Genomic DNA, 14,049 nt, shown 5'->3' on the forward strand with positions numbered 1-14,049 from the left:
AAAAAATAATCTATTTACAATATTGTATTGATGTAGACTCATACCAGTATGTAGGCACCCACCTGTAGAAGGCTACAACCTTCTCTCGTTCTCCAGCTTCCACTGGAGGGGAGCTACAACCCCCTAGCTCTTGTACTAGCCAATATGTTTACCAGTACGTAGGCGTCATCCTACAGAAGGTGATGACCCTCTCTCTTCCTCGAGGGACCACGTTCCATAAATTTTCAGACTAGATAATCTTGGTACAACAACAAAATATGAAAGCCATGTTTCATCAAATTTTCACTCTGGACCCATTAAAAACATTGAAGCTCAAACTCAATAATAATAACTGCATCAACCAACAATCAGTCAATCTGAACAGTCAGATCACTCTCACTAGAACACTGTGCTGAACCCAGAAACCTGCATCATCATCTAGAACCAACTGCAATGTCAAAAATCATATGTCAGAATGCATATGCTACTTTAATGAAACCAATCTGTGTGTATACACTAATTCCTTTAACCAAACCTGCGTATACCTCCAAAATTACGGAATCATAAAAACTTCTAAATCAAATCTGTACCAACCAGTAATATTTTGAAGATCAACTGTCAAATAACAAAGATATAAACAGTCAACAACAAAGATCATCCTTCTCACTTAATCAATCAATTAATCAGACTCACTCTCCTTATGCATTCATTTCTACTTTAAGATCTAAGAAGACATCATTGACAGACAACATTAAAACAACAAAACTGAAAGATAGATCAATCATCTCTAAATAAAAAGTTTTTCTTTTGCATACGCTACTTGGAAGAGTCAAACCAATGTGTATACGTGCCTTCACCAAGGCAAACCAATGTATAGATCTCCAAATAATAACTTATAACTTCGCAGTTATTCCACACTTTAGATATACCGACATCATAGTATTTAAAGGACAAAACATTTGTTAGCACTTAGAACTAGCCTATTCATTATCAGATCACATAATGGTAACTCATTTCAGGCCTTACGGCCCTGATCCATCATTAGATCTCATCCATCATCAAACACTTAGGTGCATACTTAGTTCAGATCAAGCAATGCATCAGAAACGCATAACATGCATATTTTCTTTTGATCTAACTCTTCATAAGATATTCATTGCTTGTGCACTTAGCCCTTTGATCTTCTCCTCCTTATATAGTTTTAGCCTTTCTCAATACCTCAGACAAAAACAACACTTAGAACCTGTGGTATTCTTAGACGGGATCAAATAACATTACTCCAGTCAATATTGTGGGCTAATACCATGGTATGGACCCTTGGTATTCTTTAACTTTAATTTACCGTAATTTTCCATCCGATATGCGATTTTCCTCTTGTGAAAGTGCGTATATATGTATATGCTATTTTTGTACAGTAAACCCACTTGTATATGCTCTTTTTGTACAATGAACCCACATATACAACTTAACAGACCTGAAAACATTCTTTTTCCTCAATTTCTTGATTCTGATCTATAGTCCTTTGTTCCATCGCCCTTTTCTTCTATACCATTACTCTCTTACCTCTGAATAGACATGTTATAATGTGATTTTCCATTATATATTACTTGTAAACTAATTCCTTTGAACTACCCAACATTTTGTCACATCTCTAAATAACAACTACCATGCATTCCATCACATCCTGTTTATACTTATATCAATTACTTCATTCATCAAAGAACAATTGTTATCAAGGACAACACACACTAAAATTCTCCCTGTATCAAACCTTTGACCATTATTTTGTTCCATCATTTTTTCACCTCTGACTTGTCTTGTAGATTCATCTAGTTACCATATACATGTTTTGCTACAAGTGGGTTGCCATCAAGTACAACACATGTATCATAATGCCAACAATCTCCCCCTTTGGACTTGATGGAAAACACTTTTGTGTTTGGTCACCACAACCTATAAATAACATCAAGACATCAAGCTGCTCTCCAAACACCACCCTCCAAACACCAAGCTACTCTCCCCCTTTGACATCAAGGGAAAAGGGTTGACTGACCAATGTTAAATGAAGACTTTTGTACTTGGACTGCTGAATATGAACAATGATCATGCTCCCCCTAGGCACATGTTGGGTTTTTAGATCAAACTCCCCCTTTGTACATGCTGAGATGCACTATATTGTTCTTGCTCCCCCTGACCGCTTGCAGTGTCTGCAAAAATATTTTTCAAAGTAATAACATGATTCTATAATGACCTTCCTATCACCAATGACCCGTACATACATAAATCACCTAGCCAAGTGGAGATATACCAAATTCGATTCATCCACCCAACCAAGTGGGTTTACGTATTTGACATGATCTCAAAATTCTTTACATGATTGAATATAACAATTATTACAACATAGGTCTTTACATGACCTTTACATCAAATGATATACATGACATTTATAAAAAATACAAAATATCTAAACAAGACCATGATAGTTATCAACAACTATCATACACCATATATGATCTGCACCATAAGCATATGTCATCACCATCCAGAACATCAACCTGTCCATCATCAGTTTGCAAGATAAGCCAATGTACCTTTGATATCATCAACCTGTGACAATCTATGCTGCATATAGATGTCAACTTATCTTCTTGATCTTATCAAGATCACCTTACTCCATAGCCTTCCTTGAATCAACTAGGCATATGTCATATCTCCAAGTAGTAATGCAAAACCATTCACATCATCTATATATGTGTGTGTGTGTGTGTGAAACTACCATAGTCATCAGCTATGACCATAATATCATCATTTTCGTAACAAGAAATCCATGAATTTTCCGTAGCAACCCTCAATATATCAACCATGTATCTTTACTAGGTATTTTTCCAACATGCTCATCTGATAACCATCAACCATGATAATCAACATATGGGAGAATACTATCATCATAAAGTAAGAATTCATCATCATTATGTGACTAAGTGAGCCATTTCTCCAAATAACCATGTCTTCAAATAGATATTTCTTCATGAAACCTGCAACATCACCATTCTCTTGGCCAAACAAAAATATTTACCAATATGAAACTTAAGTAATCATCCATGTATCCAACATAATATGTATCCATCATAGAGATAACAATATGTATATAGCTTCTCATCAATGTGAAAAGCAAACCATGAGCTCATAAGCATTTGTCAAACTTTCTAGATACCATCAAGTGCGACAATCCTCAACCAATATACCATGTGAGATCCAAGAACTATAGGAATATTTATCCATAATTGCACCATATGAAATTTATGTATCTTTGAAGGCATGATGACAGCAACATAAAAGAAATGGGTGACATTTATCAAATAATGAAGTTGTGTACTCAAGCTTTGTTCTTCTCCTTGACCTTATGAATATCACCATGTAAGAAACATATGTACTATATGCATCATCAAAAAGAGTCATCCACAATCATCCATAAATAAGATATGATTAACAACTATGTGGCTGAAGCAAAGTATCATCTAAGATTTCATCATAAGCAACCCATGACCGCAACAAAACATTTTAGCAACATAAGCATCCTCACCATTGATAAGACCATGTTGTACCAAAGACTTCTAAACATAATGCCAACAATGCATTATTAGAAGCATATTATCCCTGTGAACCTGTGCCAATTGTTCACTCTCATATCTGATCATTACATATATCAGTAAGAATCATTAAGGCATCATCATCAACCAGTTATACATCAAGTCATCAACAATTTATGAGGATCAAAAGAACTTCCAAATAACATCCATAGACTGTAATCATCAATCATCAAGACAGAAAATACAATTGATAATTGACTGAACCATATCAAACCCCTTTTCTAAGTATGTCCCACAACTTCTTCTTTAATCCAACATATACATGACTGTAAAGCTTCAAACTCACATATATATGTGACTTGTCTTCATGATAACTGCGTATGAGAATTAGAACACTGAAATTTCATACTTTCAGTTCCTCTTAAGCCTGTTCTGTCTGTATACTGAGCTATGCCACATCTTTTTCACTGTAATTCCTTCTTCTTCCATACCTTGGAGTCTGATGATGTTTTCTCCTTTTGGCATGTTGGCTGAAATTTGCTCCTGCATTCTTTTGCTATATGCCCAAACTTGTTACAAGCATAACATCTTATATGTTTCATATTCCTTCTAAAGCAATCAATCGATTTTTGACCAAACATATTGCAAGAAAAACAATATCCCTTGAAGTATGATGCAGGGGCTACCCCGTGTATACCCACAGTATGCATGTACAATGCATAATCACATTTTTCCCAGGAATTGTTAACTCTCTACCGAGTTAAATCCTCATTACTTATATGGTTAAGGCCCTTTAATAAATCTCATGTGGAAATATTCATTACAATAGCCTAGTCTTTCCCTTCATTAATCCTCCTTTCTATTGGGACTCCATAACTCCACATAACCCTTCATTAACCTTTTGTTAATTCTTAATGCCGCATATATATATACATCCAAGTCCCGTAAACCTTATTACTTTGGGTCATTCAAAGACTTAACCCATCAACCCTTCATGTCGGCTCTTTAATCTATTATAAACCTTTATAACATAAATACATACAAAATCATGTGATTATACCTTTTTCCACTTTAATACGACCGTTTCACAGTGTCTGAGATATCCCTTTATTGCAATCGCAATATCGCTTCTCCACGGTCTCACTACACATGAACCCTTTTGCTTCCGATATGCGATAACGCCAGAACTTAAATCATAATTAACCACACTTAATTAAATTATCAGATCCACTCTTATTGTTTGTCACATTTCACTCCCCGATCCCGATCAGCACTTCATCAGTGATCGATGCTTGTCGCTATCGGCGTATCGGCCATCGCACTATCACATTCCTATTGTCCCTGTCACTTGAATTTGCTAATTTCTGATTGGCGATTGAATCGCGACCATTGATCTGGTTCTGATCTAACAGTTTTCGATCAATTGGTGATCGCTCATCACACTTGTCCAAGGCCCGATTCCAATATCTCCATAAGGATCCAGCCGATGCGATTTAACTCAGTCGTTTTTCATAAAGGTCCAATAATTACTTTGCGTCGATTCTTCACTTCGCCACTCTTCCGCTTCACTTGGTTTTTACATTGTTTCTTCAATTTTTCTTTGTGGTTCGAGTTTCTTCAAAAGGTTCTGGGTCTTCACTATTCTGCTGCGTGACTCCCTCCTGAGCATTCCTCTGCGGGTTCCTCAAATCATTATCATTCCAGGCTTTGCTTGAATCTTTCGAATGGATTCAAATATCCTTTTTGATAATTCCTAACTAATCCTAATCCTCTCATGTTCTCCTACATTTGAGAACATTTACAAATATGCCTCACAATATCTAATTAATTCCTATTCTCATTAAAATCACTCAAAGGCCTAAATATTTACATTAATTTAATACTTAGGAAACCAACTTCCTTAAAACACAAGACCCCCTATGTACACTAAAATACAATGATATTGTTGGGCTGAATGCTCCTGCATCAAACTCCCAAGGTAGAAAATATTCATGATCTCCTCATCATGTGTCTTCATATGTTGTTAGAAAAAACCTCCAAGGTCCCAAACTTTAGTTTTCAACTGCCCAAATGCTTTGCTCCTTTGTTGCTGTTGCATGTTTGTTGTCTTTTGCTTTATCTTTCTCTCCTTGTCAATCATGTTCATACTTTGATTGATCATCCTTCCCGCTATCATCAACTTTCTCCCTATGGCCTGTTTCATCATCAGCTTCCAAATTCTTCAATTTCTTTTTCCAGCACATCTTTGGGTTGGTCCATACTCTACCACTTACTTTTTATTCTTTCTCTTTGTTTCAGGTTGTTGTTGCTGTCCACCAACTCTTCAAATTTACGTTGCTTACTTCCACCGTGTAGTTGTTGGATCCTTAATACCGCCCTTACATCCTTACCCTCTATCAAGATTATCTTTGTCTGCATTGAATCCTGACTTTTCAGCATTCTCTCTAGTAATTGAACATCTCTGTTCCATGGATTGAATTCTTCCACATAATCCTCTTCTTCCACTTTTGTTTGGATGCTCATCTATGCCAAATTTCTTCTAGCATCTGCAACTAAACCTGCACTCATAAAACACTTGTTAAAATAAAAATCATAAGGCTCCTGCGCCTATTCTTCCTTTGGAAACACATCAATATGCTGCTCTATTTTATCCTTCTCTATCAGCATATCAGTCTGTTGATTTGAATTCTCAAAAGAATTCACGAGACTACCAGCTAGTCGCTCCTCCACATCATCTGCTCCAATGATGTCTTTCTGTCTTTGTTCACTGTAGTGAACTTCTTCATTCTCATTCATTTCTGATTTTACAATCTAAACTCTTACCTTTTGGTCTTCTAAACTTTCTTCCAAAAGACTTAACTCATGCCAAAAATTTTCCATCTCGCTTGGAATTTCTCCCAAAGTTTTTATACAATCCTCACTATCTTCTTCTTTGTCAAAAGCATAACTTATTGGTGACACTATTTCTTCATTCGAAAGATAGTCATCATCATACTTTGCTTGGCAACTTTCAGCTTTATTCAAGACAATTCCATAGGGTGGTTTGTCTTCTACAATGCCTACATTCACACATAATTTGTCAATTTTAAACCCACGAGATTTCATGATCTCATTTGATGATTCAATCATCAAATCCTCCTGTTGTTCCAATTCCTCTACATGACTTAAAAACACGTCAATGGTCTTCTCCTCAATCTCATCAAGTCCTTTACTTGATTGCTTGATATCCTTCTATGCCTCTTCTTTTAGAACATAATTTAGATTCTTCCTATCTTCTTCCTTCTTTATGACAATATTAGAAAATTGTCCTTCTTCATGTGTTCCACCTGCAACCATACACAAATTATCACATTTAAAATCATGTGACTCTTTGATCTCACTTAAAGTTTCAGTCTTCAAGTCTTCATCTTCACCCAGAACTTCAACCTGTTCTCATTCACAAATAGATTCTTCCTTTTCCAACTTAACCTCTCTGAGTTCTTCCACCTGCCACTTTACTTGCTTTTGTTGTAGTCTTCTATGTAGCTTAGACCACTTCACTTCCTTTTTCCTCAAAGCCCAACCTTTTCTTTGGTTTTCCTCAAGTATCATCCTCAATACATTGAGTTTTTCTTTCATCTCTGCAATTTCCTTGTCAATCTCCTCTTGACTCATCCTCTTGCCATTTTCCTTGGCAACCTCTTTCTTCATCTTTCTTCTACTATGGTCTTCCTCAGAACCTCTGCTATGACTATCAGTAGTATTATTCTTCTCTATCTCTTATGAGTTCCTCACACTCACTATGAGCTGCACTAAAGCCTCTGCAACAACAAGTCCTCCTTGTTGCAACTTACCTCACCAAGCTTTCCTATGTACTTTGTCTTTTGGCAAGTACTTGGTTCTCTACCTTTGGAACCCCCTTTGAGGACTTCTCTCAGCTCCTTCTAGGCTTCAACTCATCTACACCTTTTAAGAACATAACTGTCCTTTTGTATTTCAATCATAATTGAAATACTAGGTTCTGATCACCTCTTCTTTCACTCAGAAAGTCTTATGAACTTCCTTCATCCTTTATCAATTCTACCCACATCTTTTGTGGAATTGCCTTTGTAAGTTTCAACACTACCTCTGCAGTAACAAATATCCTTCTTGCTACATATGCCTCACTAAGATCCTCTTCTCTGAGCTCAGTTTGTTATCATTTCTCTGGTTCTTTCCTCTTGAACCAATTGGGTACTCCTCACTCTAAATTGCTGCGACCTTCTCATCTTCTTATGTTGTTACCTGTGTGTCCATATAAAAACCACACATTCTCTAATCTTCAAATCAAATCAAACAAAACATATCATCTCACCTTTCAATATCTCAGCATGATCTTGTTCCACCATTCTCCTGCAAGCTACTTCTCCCTTACATCTCACACTTAAAGTTTACATGCCTGGCTTCGACCTTCTGTTTTAATAGTTTTGTCCCTCAAATATTCACAATTTTTCAAAATACAAATGTTTTTTTTGAAGTTTTTGAAATCTCGTAGTTATTTTACTTTCTAGAATAAGGTTTTGACAAAAACATTTTATAGAAGTTGAACATTTGTAGTTTTAGACTTAGGTTTTGAAGAAAACATTTAATAGAAGCTTAACATAAATCCAAATCTTCTTGTTAAAATTATGAACTTAGGTTTTGAGGAAAACATATTATAGAAGTTCAACATTGTTAGGATATTCCGACACATAGGAAATAGTTAAGTACAACTTGGTCTAGTATAGAGTTAGGTATAGAGTTAGGTAAAGTGTGTTTTTTTACCTTGTACATTTTGTAACTTACAATCTGACGATCACGATATGTAGTGATCCGACGGTTCATTCTCTCCTCGGTATTACCGACACTTGATCTGTGGCTTGACACCCGATTGGTTCATGATTTCTATTTAAAGCGCATGGAGGGTCATTTGTAGGGTAATCCGTCTATGAGAGAAGCATATGTAAATTTTCATTCTTTTATTAATAAATTGCATGAAGTGGCCGCGTTGACTCAGGCCGTGGACTGTTTCCCTCTTTGAGGGTTTTAACCACGTCAAAAATACTGGTGTATTTATCTGCGATCTGGTTGTGAGCGGTGTCCTTTGATGTTCTGTCTGAGGAACTTACCCTGTAAATTCCTACATGGTATCAGAGCTATTTGAGGGCCGCGTCCATTGGTGATCCAAATCTGAAGCCGGTAGAACTGCATCCGACTGCTGTTTCCTAGATCTACTGTTTCTGACTGCTTTCGGGCCGATAGGACTGCTCTATTGTGTTGGGAGCATCTGTTCTAGTGAGGAAACCCTTTCGTTTCACGCGAAAAGGTTTCCGGTAGCCCTAGCTGCGTCATTTTTAAGATCTGGAGATATACAGTGTTTATTTGCAGTTTACAGTTATTTTCTCTCTGTTTATTTCGGTTTTGGTTTATTTAGCCTTTTTTATTACCGGATCTATACCTTTCATTTCTGCGTATGCTCTTTGCCCTGCAACTCTGTGTGATCTGGGCAAATCAGAAACAGAAAGGAAGGATTTTTCTCATGCGTATGCTCTTTTCCACTGCGCCTTAGTGTGATCTCGGAAAATCAGAAACATTGAGGAAAATATTTAGTTTCCGGCTAAAGCTAACTTTGAGCCGCAAGGTTCATTTTTGAAAATATTTAGTTTTTCGGCTAAAGCTAACTTCGAGCCACAAGGTTCGTTTTTTTTGTATGTCCGTGTTGGGTTTTGTGTTTTTTGTTTTGTAGGCAAAAAGAGCCTTCTCAAAGCAAGCACGCAACCCAAAGCATCAACCCCCCCCCCTCTCTCTCTCTCTCAAATTTTTTGTATAGCTCAATTGGTTCAAAGCTATTTTAAAAGAGTAGAGGTCTTGGGTTCAAGTCTCCATTTTTTGGGGGCGGTTTTTTTCATTTCCGCACATTCTCGCACTTCATTGGCGACTTCGTCAACTTTTTTTTAAAAAGCCATAACTTCTTCATCCGGAAGCCGTTTTCAGAGCCGTTTTTTTTTAACCAATCTAATTTTTCGAGATCTATCCATTGGAACTCTTATTTTTAGCATCTTTAGCTTCAGTTTCCATTGAAACGGAAATTCAATACCAAGTTACCCTTGACAGCACCAACTACTTCCAATGGTTGTCCTACATTGAGGATTTACTTAGAAGTAAAGGTCTCTACAGAATAGCCTCAGGCCAAGAAAAGAAACCGAAGGATGAAGATAAGGCTGCTAAATGGGAAAATAGGCAAGATCAAGCACGTGGATTGATAGGGATGTCTATTTCTCCAGATCTTAGATTCCATATTGCAGAACTTGATACTCCTGATGAAGCAATGAAACAAATCAATAAAGTTTTTGGGATTAAAAATGAACTTAGAGCCCATCAACTTCAAAATGAGTTGCTTACACTGGACCCTAATAATTTTTCTTGCATCGAAGATTTCTTGTCCAAGTTCAAGACCCTTAGATATCTCTTGGAAGGTGTTAAGGTTAAGAAAGAAGATAGTAACCTTATCTATTCCATTCTTACTAAGTTGGGACCAGCCTACTCTGTGTTTGTTTGCACCTTCCATTCTACAAGAGAAGCCTTCATTTCTCAAGGAACAGACTACAAGTCCCCTTCCTTTGACTCTTTTTGTGATTCTTTAATAAGAGAACAAGAAAAACTCTTACACCTTGGTCTTCTTAATCTTGGAAACTCTTCCAAGAAAGCGTTAGCCGCCGAGCAGCAACCAAACTCAAAGAATCCTAAGAAGTCATATCCTAAAAAGAATGGTCCTAAACCAAACAAGGGTACTAAGCAGTCTCAGCCTCAAAATGAAAAATCATTTCAACAAAATGATAAGACAAATAAAAACAAATGGAAGAAGACTGAAAGACATTGCAACTTTTGTAATCGGGATGGCCACTTAGAATCCAAATGCTTTAAGAAGATGGAAGCCTTGGAAGCAGCGATGAAGAAACATAACATCCATTTGGAACAATCTTCAACTTCAACTTCATCTTCAGGAATGGCACTTTCTGCATGTGGTTGTCAAGCATCTCGGTCTGGCTATGCACTAAATGTATCTTCTTTTTCTCATTCTCATGAGTGGCTCATTGATTCTGGAGCTTCTTATCACATGGCCAAAAACAAAGCCATGTTTTCTTCTTTAAATGATTGTAACACCAAAAATATATATGTTGGTGATGATAGATCTCTTAGTGTTGTAGGGACTGGAACTGTTCATCTAGACAACGGTAAGTTTAATGATGTATTATGTGTTCCAACCTTATCCTGCAACCTTCTATCTGTATATCAGATAACTCATTCAGGTGAAGGTAAAACCATTGAATTTTCACCTCATGATGTTGTAATCAAGGACCTAAGAGATCCTAAACAGATTTTAGCTACTGGCATTGCTGATGATTCTACAAGGTTGTATAAGTTTCACAACTTTGGGTCATCAAATCTTCCCTCAGTATTTGTTGCTCATAATGATGAAGTGAGCAAACTTTGGCATGAGCGATTTTGTCACGTAAACTATCGCTCCCTTCAGCATCTATGTAAAGAAAATATGGTGACAGGTCTTCCTATGGTATCTTGCAAAGATGGTGTTTGTTCCGGATGTGTACTCAGAAAACATCATCGGGACAGTTTTGAAAAACGTGCCTCTTGGCACGCCTCAGCCCCTTTACAGCTTGTGCATAGTGATTTATGTGGTCCACTTCCAGTTGTTTCATTATCTGGCTGCAAGTATTTCTTAACTTTCATTGATGATTTCTCCAGACACACTTGGTTATACTTCTTAAAACTCAAGAGTGAAGTATTTAACACATTTTTGGCCTTTAAGGCCTTTGTTGAAAAACAATCTGGACATCAAATTCTTAAGCTAAGATCTGATAATGGCGGAGAATATGTTAAAAACACATTCATCAACTTTTGCACTGAGAATGGAATTCAAATGCAACATAATGTTCCATATACTCCACAACAAAATGGTGTAGCTGAAAGGAAGAATCGCACCTTAAAGGAAATGGCTAATTGTATGCTACAATCTAAAGGACTTGGTCTTAGTTTTTGGGCAAAAGAAATTAACTGTGCAAACTACATAATAAATTGCACTCCTACTAAGGCTTTAAAGAATATCACTCCAGAAGAAGCATGGAGCTCAATCAAACCAGATGTAAGTCACTTTCGTGTTTTTGGAAGTGAAGCGTGGGCCCATATTCCAGATGAAAAGCATAAAGCTTTAGAACCTAAGAGTGAAAAATGTACTTTTGTTGGATATTCTGAAGATGTCAAAGGCTATAGACTTATTCCATTTAAGTCCAAAAATGTTATCACTAGAAGAGATGTAAAACTTGATGAAAATATATCGGCCTGCGAGCCTAGTCCGGTGAATGTGCCACCTCTCCCTATCTCTTCTACTTTTGAAAACATTTCTTCTTCAGATGATGAAAGTGAGGATGACAATCCTCCCCCACCATCTTAGGATCCTCCTTCAGCTCCTCAGCTTCCAAAATGGGTTCGTGCTACTCGAGATGCAAAAGGTGATCTTTCCGGTGATCCTACAGATCAGCGACGCACACGTTCTCAGTTTGACAGAGCCTCTTCTTTACTGGCTCAAGCTCCATTAAATTATGATCCTGACACCTTTGGAGAAGCTTCAGGCCATCCAGATTGGGAAGTAGCTATGAATGAAGAGTATCATTCATTATTGGCAAATGATACATGGGATCTTGTTCCTCTACCAAAGGGACGAAAACTTGTTAGATGCAAATGGGTTTACAAAACCAAGTATGGACCAGATGGGAAAGTTGATAAACATAAAGCTCGTCTTGTTGCTAAAGGTTTTTCACAGGTTGAAGGAATTGACTACACTGAAACCTTCTCCCCTGTTGCCAAAATGAACTCTATCTGCCTTGTTCTTTCCCTTGCTTCCTCGTTCAAATGGGAAGTCCATCAGATGGATGTTAAATCTGCCTTCTTGCATGGGGACTTGCATGAAGAAATCTACATGGAACAACCCATTGGCTTCATAAAAACAGACTCCAGCCTTGTATGTCGACTTAAGAAATCCCTTTATGGTCTCAAGCAAGCTCCTCGAGCTTGGTATGCCAAAATGGATAGCTTTCTTTTAGAATCTGGCTTTTCTAGGTGTCATTCTGACAATACTGTCTACACCAAGAAAGTGGGCAAGTTTCTTATCATTCTTGTTCTTTATGTTGATGATCTTATCCTTACCGGTAGTGATCCCAACCTTATAAACCATGTGAAGTCCAACCTTAAAAAGAAATTTGAAATGACAGACTTAGGACACTTACATTATATTCTCGGTCTTCAAGTCTTGCAATCCAAGGAGGGTATTTCCCTTTCCCAGTCCAAGTATGCCTGTGATATTCTACGCCACTTTCACATGGAAGACTGTAAGCCAGCCCCTTCTCCCTTTCAGTTTGGAGTCAAACTTTCAGTCACTTGTACTTCTCCTAAAGTTGATGCTACCTTATACCGTCAACTTGTAGGAAAACTTTTGTATCTAACCCATACTCGTCCTGACCTTTCCTTTGTTGTTGGCCTTGTTGCTCGGTTTATGCAAAACCCACGTGAAAGTCATTGGAAAGCGATTAAAAGAATACTTCATTATGTTGGAGGTACAGTTCAGTTTGGGATTCATTACAGTTCCGAAGCATCTCCTCTACTGGTTGGTTTTACTGATTCTGATTGGGCTGGTGACCTTGATGATCGGAAGTCTACTGCAGGTTATGTGTTCACTCTTGGTTCAGGACCTATTACATGGGCTTGCAAGAAACAAGGTGCCATTTCCCTTTCTTCAGCAGAAGCAGAGTATCGTGGTGCCGTAGAAGCTAGTAAGGAAGCCCTGTGGCTTCGTCAGATCCTGTCAGAGTTTGGCTTTCAACAACAGCATCCGACTACACTTTGGTGTGATAATCAAAGTGCCATTCAGCTATGCAAAGATCCAGTCCAACATCAGCGCAACAAACACATTGAACTGCACATGCACTTCATCAGAAAGCTCATTCATGACCATGTTCTTGAAGTGCAATATTGTTCAACAGATGATCAAGTTGCAGAAATCTTTACAAAGGCTCTCACAGAGGCGAAGTTCACTAAATTTCGATTTATGGTTGGAGTTCAGGAAGTTGTCACTAAGGGGGGATAGGCTCTAGTGCCTCCTTCCTTCTCCTATTGTGTCATATTTGTAAATGCTTCAATCCTATCCCAAGTTGTTCTTAAGGGGGGATGTTAGGATATTCCGACACATAGGAAATAGTTAAGTACAACTTGGTCTAGTATAGAGTTAGGTAAAGTTTGTTTCTTTACCTTGTACATTTTGTAACTTACAATCCGACGGTCACGATATGTAGTGGTCCGACGGTTCATTCTCTCCTCGGTATTACTGACACTTGATCCATGGCTTGACACCCGATTGGTCCATGATTTCTATTTAAAGCGCATGGAGGGTCATTTGTAGGGTAATCCGTCT

This window comes from Pinus tabuliformis, chromosome 7, assembly GCF_031772625.1.
Source record: "Pinus tabuliformis cultivar Carrire ecotype Pingquan chromosome 7, CPIR1, whole genome shotgun sequence".
Classification (NCBI taxonomy): domain Eukaryota; kingdom Viridiplantae; phylum Streptophyta; class Pinopsida; order Pinales; family Pinaceae; genus Pinus; species Pinus tabuliformis.